General features: G+C 41.1%; 1 long non-coding RNA gene across 1 annotated transcript in view; it reads right to left on the bottom strand.

The window, feature by feature from the left end:
- Positions 1 to 20,900, bottom strand: part of LOC142652944 (uncharacterized) — a 99,921-nt gene that overhangs the window by 13,789 nt on the left and 65,232 nt on the right. The gene's annotated exons all lie outside the window — the stretch shown is intronic.

Raw genomic sequence — 20,900 nt, 5'->3', positions numbered from 1 at the left:
TTTAACTGATAAGGGAATGGGTTTAAGTCATTAAAAAAAAAAAAAGGGGTTATACTGTGCGCAATAAGTAAGGCTTAATTCACATTGCGTTTGGTATTTATGTTGGATGTGACCATTCCAAATGGTCAGACCGATTGTATAGACAGACGTATGAATCTGTATGCCCATACAGTTGCATATGTCTGTCATTATCTGTCATTAAGAAGAAAAAAAACATTTACTGCACAGTATACATTTTTTGTTAACAGTTGAATAGAAAAGTGCAGTCAACTATGCTTTTCAACACAACTGAAGCTGCGGGATTCCAAAATATCCTAGTCAAACCTATAACCTTTTGAAATACATTTGCCTGTTAAAGTCTAAAGCACATCTGCCTATACGCATTCGATTTTCTCAGCGTATATGTCATCAGTACCACAAACGTGGTGTGAATTTAATGTTTTCATCTTGGTGGGTATTTTTTACCACTCCATTATATCCATAAATGGGTTATCCCAGAGACCATATTTATCACCTATACACATGATAGGTGATAAACATCAGATCACTGAGGGCTTCACTGCTGGGACCCCCCACTGCCAGGACGACCGGCGATCATTACTATGGGGCTCTTGAGTCCCTTGTTCCTGCTTGTCTGCAGTGAGAAGCAGTTAGTATGGAGCCGTGGTCGAGGATGTGTTCTGCCGCTCTATACAACTCTCCAAACAGCTAAAAGTGCAAAAACCCATGTGACAGCAAGGTGACTACCATCTCAGTGATAACCACCTCACTATAATTAGGTGGCAAACTTTCAAAATTGTGTAGGCACAGATAGTACTGCCCCTCTCTTATTCATTCACACAACACTAAGCAATGAAAGCAGAAACCTTATGATGAAAGAGACAGAGAGAGAAAAATCTTGGTGGAAATTGAAAGATAAAAAAATTTAAAAAAGTGGATTTTATAATAAATAAGAACCGGGAATTATATTATAATATGTAACTATTTGCTGTAAGAATTATGGGGGTGACTGGAGATCTTTTTTAGCCTGAATCTATTATAAAATCAAGTCAGTAGGGTACGGATAGGGTACACATGTCAAACTTTTTTGCAATACGGTAAATTGTCTTGTCAAGTAGAATTTTTGAGGCTCTCCAGTTTTTACACTTAAATATGGCTGTGTAGGAAAATATAAAACATTGAAATATTTAGGAGCTATTAATGAAACAGCCCAAGGAGTCTGTGTTTTTTCCCACAAAATAGAACTCTGATTTGTCAGAGTTGGAAAAGGAATAGGAGGACAGCAGGAGTTCACAGGTGCTCCGTCCAGAAATCCCAGCTGCTGCTGCTGCTGCTAAATTGAAATTGTATATATAAAAAAAAAAGGTATTCGATGCATTTGGCAGCAGATAATAGATAGAAATATTAAAGATTGCAATGTGGCTGAGCTACATTTGGAACAGTAGTTTTAAATTGGGAAAGAATATGTTATTGTTGCTGCAGAGAATATGGCTTATCAAAACTATAGTTTACAGGAAACTTGGCTGCCTTATATCTAAAGCTGTTGGTGCCAGGATGTATGGCCTGGATGTTATTTTGTCTGCTTTGCCGTGTTATAAGAAGGTGGCAACGTGCAGCATGACAACGCTGTATCATTACGCTGGGGTCGGCGCCTATGTATAAAACTCTGGTTTTCCCACCTGTCAGTGTTCAGTATCGGGTGAAAGATTGTGAGAAACCTGAGCTGTGTTGCGCAACAGAGAGAGTTTTTAATAGCTGCTATGTAAATATTAAAGAGCGGTGTCTAGCGTGGGTATAAAGCACACTTTTCATTGGGCCTGTGGTAGAGGTCCTGAAGCAAGTTGCTTGTGACCGGCTGGGGCCTCCCTGCAGGTGTGTGTGTCGAGTGCAGGGTACAGGCAGGAGCTTTCCTACGTGGACAGCCAGCAGGGAAGTAGTCAGTCAGTTGCGGCCTACTAGGCCAGGGGTTTGCCAGTCAACCCCCTGTATTATGAAGCGGCGCCCCTGACTCTGTCTTCCACCGATAAGCAGCCAGACATCACCGTTTGCCTGAAGCATGCCTAATTGTTGAGCCTGTCATATTAAGACAAACTCTTGTATTTTTCTGCTATGGCCGTGTCAAACCTTCACCGGGCCCCTGCACCACCACCACCGGCGGATGACACCCTACAGGCTGCCACTTTATTAAATACCGAAAGAAGAGACACCTATATGACAGACATCTACAGCTGTATGCCAGATAGTTGCATATTTCTTTTTGCATATAGTTGAATAGATTATATTTTTTTTTTCTTGGAATCTCTGTTTCAACTGTATGAACATAAATGTGATGTGAAATGGGCCTAATAAAAATCATTATAATCTCTTCCAGTTGTATGATTAAAAATATGTGTTATAAGTGTGTCTATTTCTCTGGTACTAAATAATGACAAAGTTTTCGCAAAAAAAAAAAGACATGCGTCCTATCAGTCATTTATCTTTATAAATATTTGTTCTAGAAAATGACAAAAAGTCATAGACCAGTCTGCCTTAACTGGAGAAAAGGTCTTCCTGCCCTAAAATGGGGGTTTCACAAATACTGGTATTAACATTATTTATATTATTAATATTTTTTTAATATTGTTGAGAAGAAAAATATTTCTTATTAATTTATTTATAACATCTAAAATAACAATTATCATGGGGGTATATTCCATATTTTTTTTATCATGACTCTTACACGAAGTTATCAAAAATAGTCTTTATTCCTCAAAAAGAAGCTTTAAATTGAATAGATGGCTTCGGATTTTGGAATGATCCATTCCCATACTGATATTATATTTATATTCCCATGATTAATCATTTTAACCCCTTAATAACGAATGTATTTTAAACTTTAGTGACCAAGCAAATTTGTACGTTTTTCTATCGTCGCATTTAAAGAGCTACAACTTTTACATTTTTCCGTCGACATAGCTGTATAAGGACTTTTTCTTTGTGGGACAAGTTGTATTTTTAATAGCACCATTTTGGGGTACATATAATTTATTAACTTTTTATTAACTTTTTTGGTGGGATAGTGAAAAAATCCCGGAAATTTCGCCATTATTTTTTGCGTCTTAAATTTACGCCGTTTACTGTGTGGTATAAATAACAGAATTACATTTATTCAGCAGGTCATTACGATTGCGGTGATACCATATTTATATAGGTTTTTTATTTTCTTCTACTTTTACACAGTAAAAACACTTTTATTTTTTAAATTATTTGTTTTTGTGTCGACATATTTCAAGAGCCATAGCTTTATTATTTTTCTGCTGACATAGCTGTATTTGTTTTGCGGGACGACATGTAGTTTTTATTGGTACCATTTTGGAGTAGATGCGACTTTTTGATCACTTTCTATCAAATTTTTTTGAAGGCAGGATGAACAGAAAACAGCATTGTTTTTTATTTTATTTTTTACGGCATTAAATAACGTAATTGTTTTATAGTTCGTGTCGTTACAGACACGGCGATACCAAATATGTGTATCTTTTTACTTTTTTTCATAATAAAGTATTTTGTAATGGGAAAAAGTGGGTTTTTTCTTTTTTTTCTTTACTTGGGACTCTTATTTATTTATTTCAAACTTTATTCAACTTTTTTTTAACTTTTTTTTAGTCACACTAGGGGACTTCACTATGCGATCTTTAATAATTTTATATATTACTTCTGTATTGCAGTGTATTATTGCCTGTCAGTCTAAAATGACAGGCATCTGTTAGGCCGTGCCTCTGGCATGGTCTAAAAGGCAATCACTAGAGGCAGACCTGGGTCCTTTGTTAGCCCCGAGCTGCCAAAGAAACCATTGGCACAGAAACCATCGCGGGGTGCCAGTGGGGTGAGAGAGGATGCCCCCTTCCTCTAAAGTCAGAAGGTAAGAAGAAAAATGCAGTCTAATTACGGGCATCGGCGCCAGGCTGAAGAGAATCAGGAACGGAGTTCCTTTAAAAACACTCAGATGTGGCGGTCGCTATTGACCGCCGCATCTGAGGGGTTAAATATGATCGAAGACTACATCTAGTCATTTATTGTTGCCCTGAGGGCCGAGGCTGTTACCAACAGCCCGGGCTTCAGAGCACCCCACCCGATGCGGGAATACTTCTTCTGAAGTGCCGCCGTGAAAAGCCCTGAACTACCCTGAATGGCCGATGTAAAAAAAAAATTAACGGGTTAAATGTAATCTGCCATATTGTCGTTGTTTTCCAAAGTATCCAGGACTTGTAAAAATAGGGAAAACTTGTACAAATGTTATTAAACTGCATTATTGTGTATCTAAAGAGGGAAACTTTTACATCCAACTTCCACATAACTTCGCAACAAATTAGCTTGATTCCAGCTCAGAATAACAGATCCAAGATACATCACTTGCAACCTTAATGCATTGTGTTAGAATGTGATTTAATAGCCACTCTCATGTACAGTTCACTACTTTTGGAGATAAGCTCACTACCTTTAGAGACATCCAATCAATCTCGTGTTGCTTTTAACCAAAATGGAAATGGGTCACAGTAGATCCCTTTCTATTCCCATCAGCTTGACATGCATGAAGCAAGTTTATCCTTATCTCTATGGGCCCGCCAAAACCTGTTGACCCTGGCATTTGCCCAAGTTTGCCTGGTGTTGATGCCGGTCCTACTGCAAAGTAAATGTGTTAGGAAGGCTTTGCTGGATTTTCGGGAGCAAGAAGCTTAAGGGCTTTTCAAAGACCGACTATTTCTAACCTTGCTGACTATCCTTTGATCTTTGTCTCAAACCCTAATCCATATTTTGTTCTGATGATTAATACTGACAATAATGCCTCTTCTCTTACAGGCTGTATGCTATATAGCCCGTACAGAACCTGCTCTTGTGATTTGCACACTGGGAAGAGTGCACCAGGAACTGCAGTAGGAAAAACTAAAGATAGCCATACACATTAGATGTATGTCGGACGAACCTTTCGGCGGGACTGGCCGACCATCTAATGTGTATGGCAGTGTCTAGATGATGGGTGATAGAAGGCTCGGGCATGTTAGATTTCAACACACCCGATCCTTTTGTTTACAAGGAGATAAACCGTTACCAGAGGAGCCTGGCAGCATCTTTCTCCCTTCTCTTTATTGAGAACGAATGTACGCTCGACCGAGCCAAGCGTGCATGTGTATAGGGGAATCAAGAGGAATAATTATCGGCCAAATGATTATTCCGAAAATAGCCATTAATTGTATGGCCAAACTCTCCTACTGCATTAGAGGAGCTCAGTTCTGATTTCTTTAATCAAGCTTGCTGACTGTTACCACTAACATCCTGCATAATTGTAAATGCAGGTCTGGATTATGCTATGGTCTGGAATATGCTAGTAGCAATTGTAGGAATTTAGAGGAGGGGTCCCAAATGGATTTCTGTGATAATTGCAAAAAATCCAACACACTTGGATTTTGTGAGATTGCAATATAGCAGATGCATAAAAACGTATGTACACATGCAATTTCTGAGTGTATCTTTGCATGAAATATTGCACATCGCAATGCAATTTACCATGCTTACTACACACGATTATCATGAATGTTTCAACGCCATACAGCCCTAGTCTCATACATGATGTCATTTGGGACTAATGCATTATACGTAATGCATTGTAATTCTTTGCATGTGTTTATATAGACAGATGGATAGACAGATACAGTTATACTATGCACGCATACTGTAAACTGTAAGGGTATGTTCATACATTCTCAGTCTCATATCTGCTTTAAGTCTGCGACGTGTGATACGGGCTTTAAAATGGCATCCATTGATGAGCATCAGCACCTGCTGGTACAAATGCTTAATGTCGACCTTGCCTTATGTCTGCTGATTTGGTATTGTATCGGATATTGTTATTATTGCACATTATACATACATTTGTTACTTAAGTTGTAAAATAATATGCAGATGACTGATGTCTAAATCTAAATAAGGCATATGAACAATCAGGGTGAGACCAGTATGAATCAAAGCTCAATGGACAGTTCATACAAGCCTCTAAACTCAAAAGTGTCTCAGATTTTTTTATTTTTGCTTGTGTTTTTTATCTTTTTGTCATTTAACTGTCTATAGAAAACTAATCTAGACATTTTCAATTTGTCATACTGGCCACTAAAGTAAACACAATAAGTAAATTTTTATTTTCTGCCACTCAAATGTCAGCTTTGCTGTGTAGACTGGGGCAGAATGAGCCTCATCATCTCATTATCATTATAGGGTGAGCGAGCTATTAACAACTCTAATGTACTGCTGGAAGCCTAGAAAAGGCAGGATGGTAACAATATGCACTATATACACAGATAAGGCCTCATGTCCACTTTTTCTGACGGCTAGCACCCTGACCCATTCATTTCAATGGGGCCATGCACACTTCCGTTCTTTTGATGGTCCCGTTGCTCCGTTCCGATCCAAAGTAGAGCATGTCCTATTGGTCCGAGATTTCGTGACCGTGAGGCCCATGCAAGTCAATGGGGCCTTCAAAAAAACTGAAGGCACATGGAAGGCATCCGTGTGCCGTCTGTGTGTGATAGAGCCATTGCCTAGCAACGGCTGGGCAGGCAGAAATACATTACAGAAATATTACACTAATCGGCAGCCACTTCTCTCTATCAATCACTAATAGAGAAAAGAGGCTGCTGATTAAAAATAAAATAAAAAACAGTTCATATGTACCCAGTCGTTGTCTTGGTGACGAGTCCCTCTTCTTCCTCCACTCCGACCTTCCTTTGTGATGCAGCAGCCTGTGATTGGCTGCAGAGGCCGCTGCAGCCTGTGATTGGCTGCAGAGGCGGTCACATGGGATGAAGCGTCATCCCTGGAGGCCGGCCTTCTGACGTCATCCTGAAGTGCGTGACCGCCACTTCAGCCTGTGATTGGCTGCAGCAGTGACATGGATGAAACGTCATCGCTAGAGACCGAACAGGAGGAAAGTAAGTATGAACTTTTTTAAAAAAAATTTAAATTTCATTACAATTGTATTTTCCGAGCGCCGAGCATGGTACTGTCCAGGGTGCTGAAAGAGTTACCGCCGATCAGTGCAGCCCATTAACTCTTTCAGCACCCTGGACAGTACCATGCTCGGCGCTCGGAAACGGAAACACGGAGTACACACGGGAGTGCACACGGCCGCTAAAATGGGCACACGGATCCGTCAAAAATGGCCGTGGAAGCGGTGTCGGAAGTCTGCACGAGGCTATAGGCTCTGTTTTCATCTCCTCTGTCACTCCCTGGACTCTATTAGAGGGAACTTGACTCCATCTCTTCCTGGAGACTGTAAGAATCTATGACATTTCTCTGTAATTTGACTCCTATTCATTTTAGCTGCCATAAAGCGCACACCCCCTGCTGTACTGTCTATACCAGGGGTCTCAAGCACGCGGCCAGCGGGCCGCATGCGGCCCCTGGGGCTGTCATCTGCGGCCCGGGGGACACAGAGCCGCTAGTATCGGCTCTGCTCCGAGACTGGAATTCCCTGACATCGCTGTCCACATATGAACAGCGATGTCTGGGTCTTCCCCAGAGCCGGAGTCCCGGGCAGAGCGCTAGTACGGGCTCTGCTCCGTGACTCAGTGGAATTCCTTGACATCGCTGCCCATATAAGGACAGTGTGTCAGGGTCTTCCCCAGAGCGGAGTCCCGGGCAGAGCGCTAGTATCGGCTCTGCTCCGGGGCGCTGCGGAATTCCCTGACATAGCTGCCCATATATGGACAGTGTGTCAGGGTCTTCCCCAGAGCGGAGTACCAGCAGAGTGCTAGTATCGGCTCTGCTCCAGGACTCTGTGGAATTCCCTGACATCGCTGTCCACATATGAACAGCGATGTCTGGGGCTTCCCCAGTGCCGGAGTCCCGGGCAGAGCGCTAGTACAGGCTCTGCTCCGGGACTCTGTGGAATTCCTTGACATCGCTGCCCATATAAGGACAGTGTGTCAGGGTCTTCCCCAGAGCGGAGTCCCGGGCAGAGCGCTAGTACAGGCTCTGCTCCGGGACTCTGTGGAATTCCCTGACAACGCTGCCCATATATGGACAGTGTGTCAGGGTATTCCCCAGAGCAGAGTCCCGGGCAGAGCGCTATTATCGGCTCTGCTCCGGGACTCTGGGGAAGTCTCTGACATCACTGTCCATACATCAACAATGATGTCAGGGGCTTCCCCAGAGCAGGAGTCCCAGTGATGTCAGGAGAACAGCTGGAGTCCCAGGAAGAGCTTACTAGCGCTCTGCCCGGGACTCAAGCTCTAGGGTTGCCCCTGACATCTGTCCATATATGGACAGTGATGTCAGGAGCAGAGCTGGAATCCCAGGCAGAGTGCCAGAAGCGACTCTGCTCCGGGACTCCAGCTCTGGGCAAGCCCCTGATATCACTGTGGTAGCATCTGCGGAGGGCACTGTGGCAGCATCTGCGGAGGGCACTGTGGCAGCATCTACGGAGGGCACTGTGGCAGCATCTACAGAGGGCACTGTGGCAGCATCTACAGAGGGCACTGTGGCAGCATCTACAGAGGGCACTGTGGCAGCATCTACAGAGGGCACTGTGGCAGCATATACAGAGGGCACTGTGGCAGCAGCAACAGAGGGCACTGTGGCAGCATCAACAGAGGGCACTGCGGCAGCATCCACAGAGGGCACTGCGGCAGCATCCACAGAGGGCACTGCGGCAGCATCCACAGAGGGCACTGCGGAGGCATCCACAGAGGGCACTGCGGCAGCTGGATTGTTGAAATAAGCACGTGGAGAAATATCTCAAATTTTAAACCTAGCGGTATTATTATAGTAATGTAGTAGTATTATTATTATTATTATTATTATTATTATAGTAATATAGTGTTATAGTAGTTCAAATAACTAATTGATTAACAATAATTTTGCATTGTATCAAATTTGAAGGTGATGCGGCCCGTCAACTTCCCATTTTTTCTATATGCGGCCCACTTACCCGGCCGAGTTTGAGACCCCTGGTCTATACAGACACCCCAGGAACGGTGTGCCTCTAATATGGCTGTCACCAGGGAAGTTTAGAAAAAAATAGCTACAATATTTAAATAGAAATTAACAAACACATTATTTCTATTCTACAGATATAACTTATTAATAAATCTAAGATGAAATACATGAGATAATCCTCTTAAATTGCTCAGTAAACATGAAGTCTCCTGACATTTTTATGGGACATTTTTCTTCCGTTTTTTTAAATTAATTGACATTTTATAGAAACTATTTTAATAAATAAAATAATTAACTTAAACATCTGATTCCTAACACAACTTGAAAACCAAAATCCTAAAAATGCAAAGTTTAAAATTAAAATGTCCAACTTTACCTTAGGCTTCATGCACACAACTGTTTGTGTTTTACGGTTCTTTAAAAAACGGATCCGCAAAACACAGATGGCATGGATTTCACCTCGCCATGCACTTGAATAGGGAGACTGAGCCGCAATCACCCATAGGAATAGGACCTGCTCTGAGTTTTGCGGCTCAGTTCCACCGCCCCCATAAGAATCTGTGAAAACCACGGTCATGTTTATGAGGCTTTTGTAATGAATGGGACAGTGGGCTATCTGTTAAAAAAAACAGATAGCACACTGACGAAAACAACGGTCATGTGCCTGTAGCCTTAGGGTTAATTTTCAGCATTTGTTATAAATATATATTATGCTTAAAAATGACACACTTTACCACGTAATTCATCTATCATCCCAGTTTGGGTTTGTTAGAATATTAGATAATGCTGGGTTGGTTTTATTTTACCTTAGGCTCTGCTGGGAGTAGGGAGGATAGTAACAGATTCTGTAGAAGGAAAACTTCAATTTGCTATTTGATTAAATAGAATTGAGTAAAAAATGTATTGTGCTTATTTAGAACCAAAAAAAACACCATAAAAAGCAGGAGCCCCCGAGTCTCAGTTATAACAAGGACCAGCTGAAAAGTGAAGGCCAGCCACATACAAACCATCTTATGTCTGCCAAATCATTTCCTGGCCCCAAAAAAACCCTCTTGTTTCCTCTCATGCAGGCCAAACATGGCACGGCACCAAGGGATTTCTAAATGGAATCAATTGCACTTGTTACCAACTGAGTTCTCTTTCATTCTTATGTTACCAAGGAATAGATGCTCAGCTGCAAGCAATTACAATGAAGAGTTACTGAGTAATGGCTTCCAGACTGCTCTATGATGGGGAATTAATCGAAAGAGACAATTTAAGAGTTTAAACCATGTAAATGCATTTCTTACTCTGTCAGAGAGTGACGTTTCTTGATGCAAAGGGTTAGGATGTTAAGAGATGATAAAGACATAATAGAGGCTATTTACTTTGCTTTGCTGAAAATTAGTTTTAATGAATCAAAGGTAAGAATGTATACTTTACATGGAAAGTTCAATATGTTCAGCACCTGTTTTCTTTACGTCCCATTATGTTACATCTTTCTTGTAGTTATATGAAGGTTATGGAGAATGTTTAGAATTTAGAATGGATGAGTCAGAAATTGGATTGTGTGAATTATATATACAATTTTTTTTTTGCTTGTTCTTAAGATATATGGATTTACAGACTTCTTATATTGTAATTGCCTGGCAGTGCACATGTTTATTATGCATTGCATTTTTTAAGGCTGGGGTCAGCGAGACTGATGCCAGGACATTCTCTAAACCTGAAGAGGACTCAGTCAACATGTACATTCTATGTTAGCTTGCCAGATCTAAAGTAGAACTTTCTATTTATTTCTGATTTATATAGTGCCATAGATTTTATATAATTACTTGTATACTTTAACTCGGGATGTCTGTCATCTTTGTGCTTGACCAGGTATTTAGTCTAAAGAATGTCAGCTACATGTACATGGCAACTATGTACTGGCATTAGTATTATATATGATATGGCACTGAATAGAGTATATTTACACTCATATTGGTCCCTTTTCTTTGTTTCTCCAACCTTAAAAAACCCCACAGGATCACATGGAAAACACAAAAACTTCATGCAGAAGTTTGATTTACACCCCCACAAACTACTATGATCAGGGGAGAGATGAGGGAGTCCCATACCAAACGTTAAAATGGGGACCTCTTCTTGTACTGGGAAACACTACCACATCTCTAAACACCTGGGACACGAGGACTTGGTGCTTGTTTGCCCTCCATCTCCTTTCCATAAAAATTGGGTTAATTCAGGATTGCAGCCAATCTGATCTGGACTCCCCCTCCAGGGGCCATATAGCAGTTGCATGATCTACCTATATATGCCCTTGACCATGTTACCAAATACAAAATATGCTCAATTTTATGGAAATTTTACTCTGACTGTTATGAAGGTCATAACCAGCAAAATTATTGAGCAAATACTCAGGCAAGTGGACATTACATAACTTCAAAGAAAGCAATGTTATATTGCTATATTGCCTGACTTAGTGGATATTGATTATGTCTAATTATATGAAATTACCATTTCACTACTTTTGTCAAATTACAAAAATACCTAGGAACAAAAATATATTTAGTCATTTTTATGATGGAGGTTGTGATTTTTCGCTTTTACAATCACCTACCAAGCTTTATTTCCTTCTAATACTTTATTTCTAATATTTGTAAAGAACCATAACATGTACCCAGATATCTTTCATATTATCTTCAAATATGTAGAACATTTCGCCTATTTTTACCTAAAAATTTCCCCTTCTAATTTATGCCCATGATTATACTGACCTAAACAGATAGGGTACTCGACAAAACACAACGTTTTTACCGCTTGAACGTCACTGTGAAAGGCAGTCCAACGTGTGGTTAGTATGAACACTCTCCCACAGTCTATATACGATAGATAATTCACGATCCAGTGTGGGTGTAGGTAGTACCGCTGGCACCTGTAGTTCTATGTAGACACAAACGGTTCCCCGCCGTCCTCCACCAGAATAAAGTACCTATGTCTCCAGTATGGAAAAGAAAGGAAACAATAGTGCAACACTCTTCGACACTGTTCTCCTCACGCCAATTTTATTCCATGCTTACGAAAGAAAGAGATCTCAAACACATCAAACAGTAAATAAAATTGTATGAGCGGCATGCCAAACACTCTCGCTCCTAGGGTACTTCCTTTTAGACGTATTCTTATGTATTTTATTGCTATAACATAGGGGTATTATCTCTACAGTGAACCCTTTTAGTTGGATATGTTGGAGGAACTCGTTTTTTCATCACATATATACACATGTTGGAACTGTCTGCATAAAGTTTACAGCGATATGTTTGCAATATGCCTTTAATATCTAAATAGTTATAATTGGATATTATGGCAATCCCAACTATATTGCATTGTCAAATAATATAATCAGTTCATAGAAATGTATAAAATTCTTGAGTAGCGGAGACATTGGTAATTCAGAAGTTATGGGCTTTGACTTGCATAGTGCTCTGTACATTTAACATATCACCTGCCTTTACTTACAAGTGACATGATCAGCTGTTATGTATCCATATGTTACTATCACAGATTATACATAAATTACATATTACGGTAATCTATAAAATTGGCCCTTTCGAGGTCAACAACCAACAGGTGTTAGGACAAGACCAAAATAAATTTATCTAAAAAATATTGGAAATATGTTTCATTTTAAAAAGACAACTATGGAACAGCTTTGTAGGAAATGATCACAATACTTACACAAGTTCTACATCTTTACCATTTATCCATCAGTCCGACTGATGTCTCACAATTACATTTTGGAAACTGGTACTGTCTCTAAACAACATAAACATTAGAAAATAACACAATGAAAGTCAAGTGCCTATACACAGTGGGCCCTGGCCTGGTTAGTCCCGTGCCTTTTGATAATGGGTGATGAGAAACCTGTGCATGACTCCCCACTCCAGAAGAACTGCTTTATTAGCAAATAAGTGGGTGGGTAATTGGCCCAGGGGTCATGCAAAGAGTGTGGAGGGGGAAACAAACATTGGGCCCTTATGTTTTGAGAAGTAAAACCCAGCACTATAATGAGGGTCCATTGTTATCTTTGCTTTGGGACCCCCTCTCTTTTATGTACACCACTGGTCAAGGACCAAATAATCTAAAAAGTAATACAATTGTTAATTAAGAGGAAGAAGCTAAAGGATGAAATTTGTCAAATTGCACGTAATACTGCAATAGTGCAGATTTGCAATGTCAACATTACATATATTACAAAATACTTTATTCTAAATATTAATAGTGCTTGCTCTTGCAGGAATGGTAGAGGAAAAGTAGTGAATTTGCGATGGCGGTAAAAATCTTCACAGATTTTAGAGAATGCTAAAGGGCGAAATCAGCTACAAGATCAGCTACAGATTTGCAGTGAAATCTGCAGTGGAAAATATTTTCTATGTCTGAATGTAGCCTTATAGTATTTTATAAATAAGTAAAGGAATAATCATTAATGTCTACATACGTGTGTGGGTAACATGGCTATAATGGTTAATTGCAAATAAGTTAAACAACATCACTTCATTATTATTGTTCTTCTCTCTTAGTTTTAGTCTGTAACAATGAACAGTTTATAGAGTTCCCCTCATTTTAAACAAAATGCTTAGTCAGACAGAATACTTTCTTGAGCAAATCTGCCAAGTTGAGATGAGCGAATGTGTAAAAATTTGCTTTGCTGGCTCTTCACTAATGAGCACATTTTCTACTACAGAGCCATATTTCCCCCATATAAAATCATGGACGACATCATTGTTTTATATAAAGAAAATACATCTCTATAATAGAAAATTTTCCTATCAGTAAAATGGTGTCAAAACAGATTCCCTTATCTCTAATGCCAAGTAGTTCATCGGCATCTTCTGTATCCATCTTCTATAAGCTCCAATTTGCTCGAATCCTCTGCAACATGCTATGTATAATCTTCATAACGTGACTGTCCTTTCTTTAAAAATGTATCTGCCGTAAGGCACCTTTTGAGAGTAATAGAAGGCCCCTTATAAAGGCTCTGCATAGTGAATATAGATTTCAAGAAAGAAAAACAGACATGCTGTGAAGACTTTACCCAGCGTGCAGCATGGGCACCAGCGAGTCAGTTCTAATAACATGAAAAAGAAGCAGAAAATGTGTTCAAAGTGCTGCCCATTGTGTTGGATTGTCAATGCAACCCTCTTCTCCCACTCTTTACACACTGATAGCAACACCGCAGAAGAAATGCTAGCACAGGCTTCCAGTATCCGTAGTTTCAGTTGCTGCACATCTCGTATCTTCACATCATAGACAATTGCCTTCAGATGACCCCAAAGATAAAAGTCTAAGGGGGTCAGATCGGGAGGCATTTCTTCTGCGGTGTTGCTATCAGTGTGTGAAGAGTGGGAAAAGAGGGTTGCATTGACAATCTAACACAATGGGCAGCACTTTGAACACATTTATAAGTGGTCAGAAACTTGTAAATAACTCATGAAAGAATAAAGTAACGTTAAAACCAAGCACACCTTTGTTTTTCTTGTGAAATTCTCGATAAGTTTGATGTGTCACATGACCCTCTTCCCATTGAAAAAACTAAAGTTGCATACAAAATGGCCGACTTCAAAATGGCCGCCATGGTCAACACCCAGCTTGAAAAGTTTCCCCCCTCCCATATACTAATGTGCCACAAACAGGAAGTTAATATCACCAACCATTCCCATTTTATTTAGGTATATCCATATAAATGGCCCACCCTGTACATTATAGTTAAAAACAAGGGATCATATGTAAAAAAAAAAAAAAGAAAGTAATAAAATAATGTGCAATAAAAAGATAATTAAAAAAAGACTTCACTTTTATTTCACATTTATTCAGAATACATCACATAACATAAAATTGTTTAATACAGGAAAGAAAATGAAGGAACTCCTCCAGCTCACCTTGTCACGGGAAGGATATAGGAGTCAGCAGCACGGATCCTCGTGTCGGCACACGCAGAAGATACAACAGAACCAGGGAAGTTGGAACCAGCGCTGGGAGTGTAGTTTTAGTAAAAACGGAAATCGAGTTTCCAAGTTTAATTAGTCTCGGTTAAAAATCGAAGCACAAGGGCTACGAGAAAATAAAGTGACGGGTAGGTACAGTCCAGAGTACAGAGGGAAGGAGAGGAAAGGCGGTAGCCTACGCGTTTCAGACCTTCGCTAGGTCCTTAGTCATGGCTTACACATATCTAATACAACTATATTACATTGTTGTTGGTGATTGAGAGAATGGTGTAAAAAAAAAAAAAACTAAAAACTATAGTTGATAGGATTTGCTCCAAAAAACACAAAAAAAACATATGAATTATACACTAACCTACTTGAACCATAAAATATGTGTCTAAAGAAAGTAAAAAATAAGAAAGTTATAATTAACGGAATGCTGAAAGGTAAAAAAAATAAAGTGAATCCGGCTTCTCGACATCCGCTGTACATGTACGGCGGATGTTGGTAGAGGAAGTATGGAGCGGGTTCATGAGCTGAGCCCGCTTTGTACGGTGCGAGTGTAAGTTTGCACCCTGCTCTAATAGCCAGGATCAGAGGTACTTCAATATTGGCCCTTAAACTGCTTGGATGCCATGGTCGATAGCAACTGCGGCATCTAAGCTTTTAGACAGGATTCGGCCCCCTCTGTTACTCCATGCCGATGGTTGTCATGGCAGTCTGGGGGCCTAATGAAGGCCCTCTGGACCGCCATTTTTGTCCTCCTATTAAGCCCTGCAAAGGCAGGGCTTAATAGAATAACGAAAAAGCACAATACACTGCAATACATAAAATTTGCAGTGTGTAGTACCAGCGATCTAACAATCGCTTGTTCAAGTCCCCTAGTAGGACTAAAAAAAAGTTTTCCCTTAAAGTTAGGTAAACTATGAAAAAAGTTAACATAATTGGTATTACCGCATCGGTAAAAGCCTGAACTACTCCAAAATAACATTATTTATTGCACCCTGTGAATATTGTCAATAAAAAGAAAAAGCCAGAATTACTGTTTTTTTGTAAACTTGCCTCCCCAACACAATGGAATAAAAATAAAAATAAGTCGCATGTACCCCAAAATGGTAATAATAAAAACTACACCTTGGCCTGCAAAAAACAAGCCATTACACAGCTCTATCGACAGAGAATAAAAAACTTATGGGACTCAAAATATGGCAACACAGAACAAATGTATTTTTTAGCAAATTGTGTTTATTTTGTAAATGTTGTTCAACATAAAAAAAACTATGTATGTTTGATATCGCTGTATTCGCATTAACCCGCAGAATTAAGATAAAACATAATTTTTTACCACAGGGTGAACACTGTAAAAACAAAAACAAAAGACAATTGAGGATTTATTGGGTTTTTTTCAATTCCATGCCACAAAATAATTTTCGAAAAGTTTCTCAGTACATTACAGTATATCGTACATTAAATGGTGCCAATAAAAGCTACAACTTGTCTCACAAAAAGAAAAAATCCCTCAAACGGCTATGTAAATGGAAACATGAAAACGTTATGGCTGTTGGAATGGGGGGAGGAAAAATTAAAAATGGCTGCAGTGGGAAGGGGTCAAAGGGGCTACATTCTTTGGACAGTCTGTTTTTACTAAAAGAGTCCTCATGAAAATAAGTTGATCACAGGGTGCACAGGGATCCCCAGCAACCAGCTATAATCTGCGGGGAACAAAGTATCAAGTATTCAATTCTCCTACAGCTCGACGACAGGAAAAATTAAGCATTACATGCTGCCCATTGAAATAGAGACGGCCCCACCATAAATGTATAAGGGCTCCTTTCTCAGAATGCAGCGCCAAGTATCAGGGACCAAAGAAGCGCATGTGTGTACCCAGGGCCGGCTCCAGATTTATGTGGGCCCTTGGTCGACTCAGACTTAGTAGGCCCCGTAGCGGGGGAACTCACGATGGCAGTAAAATGGCAGAAAACATCACTTTGTGCCCGCATATAGACGTTAGGACCTGTTTATGCCCCATGCAGAAGTTAGGGCCACCAGTTTGTACCCCATAAATTTAGTACCCTCTGTTGTGCCACACAGCCCCCTTCCAAGGTAGAGCCACACATCCCCCCTCTCTCAGGTAGTACCACACAGCCCCCCTCCCAGTTAGTGCCACACAGCTCCCTCATTTCAGGTAGTGCCACACAGCCCTCCCCTCCCAGGTAGTGCTACACAGCCCCCTTCCTGGTAGTCCCACACAACGCCCCTCTCATCTAGTGCCACACAGCCCCCTCCCAGGTAATGCCACACAGCCCCCCTCCCAGGTACTGCCAGAGTCTCCCCTCCCAGGTAGTGCCACGCAGCCCCCCTACCTGGTAGTGCCACACAGCCCCCCTTTCTGATAGTGCCACATAGCCCCCCTTCCTGGTAGTGCCACACAGCCGCCTCCTTGGTAATGCCACACAGCCCCCTTCCTATAGGTAGCACCTTTGGGGCTCCCTCTAGGAGTGGAATCCCCAGCCAGAGCATTGCCGACTCTCTGGCTGGGGATTCCGCTTTAGGAGACGCCCCTGCCTTCACTGTCCATATACAATCCCAGAGCTATAGTCTTGGGCAGAGCACTACTAGCACTCTGCCTGTTACTCCTGCTCTTCTCCTGACATCACTGTCCATATATGGAATGTGATGTCAGGAGCAGAGCAGTGTCCCAGGCAGAGCGCTACTAGTGGCCCTGCTCCGGTACTTCGGCTGTGGGGAAGCCCCTGACATCACTGTCCAAATATGGACTAACTAACAGTGTCCCAGCGCTACTAACACTCTGCCTGGGACACTGCTCTGCTCCTGACATCACTGTCCATATTCAGGGGCTTCCCAAGGGGTAGCCCCCCCCCAGGGATAGCGGGCCCTAGCACTTGCCCAAGTTCGCCGGGTGCTGACACCGGCCCTGTGTGTATGATTACTCTGCACTTGTACCATTGGGATAACAATTTAATTTTTTTATCCCAAAGCTTGGCGAATATTGTTAAAGGCTATGTATACCTTTGAACTCAATTTTTTTTAAATAAAGCAATGTTTTAGGTGATTTAAATAAATTTTCAAATTGACTTTAAATTATTTTTTTACTTTTTGAAATACAGCTTCTTTGTATCCTGTAAACGTAGGAGCTATATTTTGCCATCAAAGCCGATTCAGTCGGGTGAGCTGGACTAACGGCTTGACTGAAAGCTGGTCATAACTCCAATATGAGATGCTGTCCTTTTGAAAATAACTTACCGGATTGTGATTTTATTTACCTCGTAATAACACTTTACTCCCGTGGAGGAATACTCAATAAATATATGCAGTTAATATATTTTTTTTTTGCTCATATTGTTCATATAATGCATTCTCTATGTGCGTATTATTCCATTTACATTGAAGTTATGTCATTTAGATTATCCATGAGTTACTTACTCCTCTCTATGTTGTTAAATAAGAGATTTAGTTTATAAAAATGATGTGACAGATGCATTTCCGGTCATCGCCCGTCTAGTTGACACATTATGTTACTTAGTAACCAAAAGAGGAAGTTCTCACGGAAACTACGTACTTCCGTCAGCTGCTGATCATGTGATCAGCCTCGAGTTTAAAAACCTTGCGGGATACGAGTCATTAGCGCTCATTCCTTCACTAGCGGCGGATATCGCAGTATAGCGCAGCTCCTGATATTTCTACCAACGCAATCCGGTAAGGTTAAGAAACTGTATTCAATGTTTTTCTCATGCTGCAACATATTTTCTGTAACAATGTATATATAGCCCATTCTAATGAATAATGTTCGTATTTGTCTTTCCTTTTTTTTCCTTTCAATAATATGATAATATCCGTATTATTTACAATTTATGAGATGTTATTTTTTCTAAATTATGTTCATATATAATGCACTATGCAGAACACCTGGCGATTTTGATATTATCATGAGCGCTCATTCCTTCACTTGATGTCACAGTATAGCGCTGCTCCTGATATTTCTACCAAAGCAATCCGACAGTTTCAGAAAGATCTTATTGTTTTGACTGAAATGTCACTATTTAAGGGCAGATTCAGACGAACGTTGCGTTTTTGCGCGCGCAAACAACGCAGCGTTTTGCGCGCGCAAAAACCACTTGACAGCTGCGTGTATGATGCGCGGCTGCGTGATTTTCGCGCAGCCGCCATCATAGAGATGAGGCTAGTCGACGCCCGTCACTGTCCAAGGTGCTGAAAGAGCTAACTGATCGGCAGTAACTCTTTCAGCACCCTCGACAGTGAATGCCGAACACAATATCGAGAAACCTGTTAAAGAAAAAGTTCGTACTTACCGAGAACTTCCCTCCCGGCCGTTGCCTTGGTGACGCATCCTTGGTGACGCGCCTCTCTTGACATCGGGCCCCACCTCCCTGGATGACGCGGCAGTCCATGTGACCGCTGCAGCCTGTGCTTGGCCTGTGATTGGCTGGAGCTGTCACTTGGACTGAATTGTCATCCCGGGAGGTCAGACTGGAGGAAGAAACCGGGAGTTATCGGTAAGTCAGAACTTCGTTTTTTTTTTTACAGGTTCATGTATATTGGGATCGGAAGTCACTGTCCATGGTGCTGAAACAGTTTAACTCTTTCAGCACCCTGGACAGTGACTATCTCCTGACGTCGCGTACCGGAATTTTTTTTGCCGGGTTCGGCCAAAACGAGTTCGGCCGAACCCGGTGAAGTTCGGTTCGGTTGTCCGGGTTCGCTCATCTCAAAGACACTCCGTTTGGATGTTTGGAAACAGAAAAGCACGTGGTGCTTTTCTGTTTACATTCATCCTTTTAACAGCTGGTGCGCTGTTTCAGTCGGTTCGCACGGAAGTGCTTCCGTGCGACCTGCGTGGTTTTCACGCACCCATTGACTTCAATGGGTGCGTGATGCGCGAAATACGCGGAGATATTGAGCATGTCGCGCTTTTTGCGCAGCTGACAAATGCTGCGCAAAAAGCACGGACTGTCTGTACTGCCCCATAGACTTGTATTGGTCTGTGCGTGGCGCGTGAAAACCACGCGGCCCGCACAGACCCAATACACGTTTGTGTGAATCCCCCCTAAGTCTGTGGATTGCAAATAAAATTGTTTTGCTTCAAAGAAGAAATTTTTTGAGTGCCAGGTTTTCTTTTATAATATTACGTTGAACCCTACCTGTGCACCCCCTATGCCGAGTGCCGTGGTTTCTTCAATAATTTCTCTTTGGCCTCATCATCTAAATGTGCAAGTTCTCTGCCAGCAAGTCCATAAAAGGGGAGGTGGTACTCTGGGTTAGTCAGAAACAGGAGCAAATTGTATATGATGAAGACACAGTGGGATACAGTAGCAGACTCAGAAAGCATTATTTCAAGATCAGTGAGGCATTAAAGTAAGAAGAATCAGAGAAGTGAGAACTTAAAAAATGAACGTAGTTGGTCATATGGCTACCAAAAAAAGCTGCCTGTTAGGTTTTTTTTTATCTGAAGAGACTAAAGGGAAAGGAAGGAACCTTCAGGCATAACAGGTCTAAGATGCACCAACCCTCTAGACCCCCAACTAGAAAAAACAGAAGGTGCGCATTCCCAGTGGGAATGCAGGATTGTTAAATAAAGGAGTGATGTGACCTGGTCTATGAGATATAGGCCATTTCCTAAAAATTCGGTCCCATAGTTGAAGAATAGGAAGGACTATAGACGAGAGTGTAGAAGAATTGGGTCAGTGAGCAAATATGAGCCATGGAATGGAGCATGGTATGGGACATAAGCTCTCCTCCAAGGACACCCACTGCTTCACTGAGCCACAATGGAACCAGTTGTCCAACCGGATGGGAAGGCATGCCCAGTGGTGTACAGTAGTCTCAAATCTGAGCTTTAAACTTTTAAATCAGTCAATTCAGATTTCATATCTGTAATAGATGCTTTTATTTAAATGAAATATTACAGGTATTATGACTTCACTATAACTCTTA

Source organism: Rhinoderma darwinii, chromosome 5, assembly GCF_050947455.1.
Source record: "Rhinoderma darwinii isolate aRhiDar2 chromosome 5, aRhiDar2.hap1, whole genome shotgun sequence".
In the NCBI taxonomy this organism is placed as follows: Eukaryota; Metazoa; Chordata; class Amphibia; order Anura; family Rhinodermatidae; genus Rhinoderma; species Rhinoderma darwinii.
This window is presented reverse-complemented; position numbering and strand designations above follow the sequence as displayed.